The sequence below is a fragment of the Mus caroli genome, chromosome 8 (genome assembly GCF_900094665.2).
Source record: "Mus caroli chromosome 8, CAROLI_EIJ_v1.1, whole genome shotgun sequence".
Lineage (NCBI taxonomy): Eukaryota > Metazoa > Chordata > Mammalia > Rodentia > Muridae > Mus > Mus caroli.
Window position 1 is genome coordinate 111,762,862 of NC_034577.1, and position 1,840 is coordinate 111,764,701.

Consider the following 1,840-nt stretch of genomic DNA (forward strand, 5'->3'; position numbering starts at 1 on the left):
TTTTGGTTTTTCGAGACAGGGTTTCTCTGTGTAGCCCTGGCTGTCCTGGCACTCACTTTGTAGACCAGGCTGGCCTCGAACTCAGAAATCCGCCTGCATCTGCCTCCCGAGTGCTGGGATTAAAGGCGTGCACCACCACACCCGGCTGAGAACCATCTTTAATGTGGGCAGAGGAGATAAAGAGCCATCTTTAATGTGGGCAGAGAGGTAGAGACCCATCCTTAATGTGGCCTTCCCCCCTCAAAAGGGCAACCCAGACCTGAAGGAGTCAGGACAAAGCCCATGCCTGCCTTCACTGCTCATCCCACACTAACAATGGATGGACCCCAGTTTCTTTGTTCTAGGAAACTCCCATGTCTTTAGTCCAAGAAAGAGGGCTTAGGAGGTTGGGTTCTCAGCCCCTGCATTGTGCAGGAAGCGTGGACCCTGTAAGCAAATCTAACAACCCCCTTCCATTATACATACAAATACATCCACATACTCCTCTGTGACGCCTACCTCGCGCACAGCACGGCCACTCCTCTCCCCACCCCACACACATCCACTGCCTTTCCTGTGGTTCCCATGAGAAGCCAGGGTTGTAGTTCCCACTCCTCAGGTTGCAAATACCCAATGGCCTCATGCCACTACTAACATAACACCAAGTGACAGCAGAGACAAGGTCCTTGCAGTCATGCTCCTCTGAAACCAGGCCACCCCATGAGATAGCCCAAGCCATCTGTGGAGAGCCAGGGACCACTTCACCAGCCTTGTGGTGGGGAGATGGGCCACCCCGGTGGGCCACCTTGGATGTAAATCTTTCCGATTCACGTGACATGTCTCAGCTGTGGTCTCAGAATATAGGGATGAGCTGTCCCTTCGGGCTCTGCCCAGGCTGCAGACCTGTGACCACAGCCAGGTTGGTTTTGTCACGAAACGGGCTGTTCCAAAGCAGACTTCACGGGAGGCACCCAAAGGGGAAAGCTGGCCGAGGGTCTAGGGTGGAGTGAAGGGAGAGTGATGCTAAGCTCTGGTCTCTATTTGCAGCCCGCAGGAAGCATGTGGATGTTGCTAAGCAGGGCAGAGGTGGATGGAGAGTAATGAAGGGCGGGGAGCAGGGGAGGAGAGACCTATCATGGCAGACTGAGCTAGACCCAGGCAGGCCAGGCTGGCTTGGGCTCTGATGACACGGGGCAAGGCAGGCCGAGACAGGACATTTACACAAGTCAATGCACAGAGGTATCCATGAGAGGGGCGACACGCTGGAGGGGACAGGAGAGCCCAGGAGGGGGAGCCACCACGGTGGCTGCCTTTCGTGCTCCGGGATGCATGTGTGCAGCACAGACTGGCTCTGGCTGTTCATCATCCAGTCTACAGGTACTTACTAAATGGGTGACCTCTCTGGATTGCACACTTGATACTTTGTTAAAGGCCAACATTATCCTCATGATGTATTAAGTTAAACTGTTTTCTAGATTTCTGAAATTAGTAAAATGAACTTAAAAACATTTTATTCATTTTTTTTTATTACTTTACTACTTTGTTTATTTAATTGTTATTTACTTACTTACTTATAGACAGTCTTATTGTGTATACTCAGCTGGTCTAGAACGTGCTGTGTGAACCAGGCCAGCCTTTCCTCCATTCCCCCAAGTGCTGGGATTAAAGGTGTGTGCGTGTCTACACCATTGAATTACTCTGTGTGGGGCTGGAGAGATGGCTCAGCGGTTAAGAGCACTGACTGCTCTTCCAGAGGTCCTGAGTCCAATTCCCAGCAACCACATGGTGGCTCACAACCATCTGTAATGGGGTCTGATGCCCTCTTCTGGTGTGTCTGAAGGGAGCGATGGTCATGTACTCA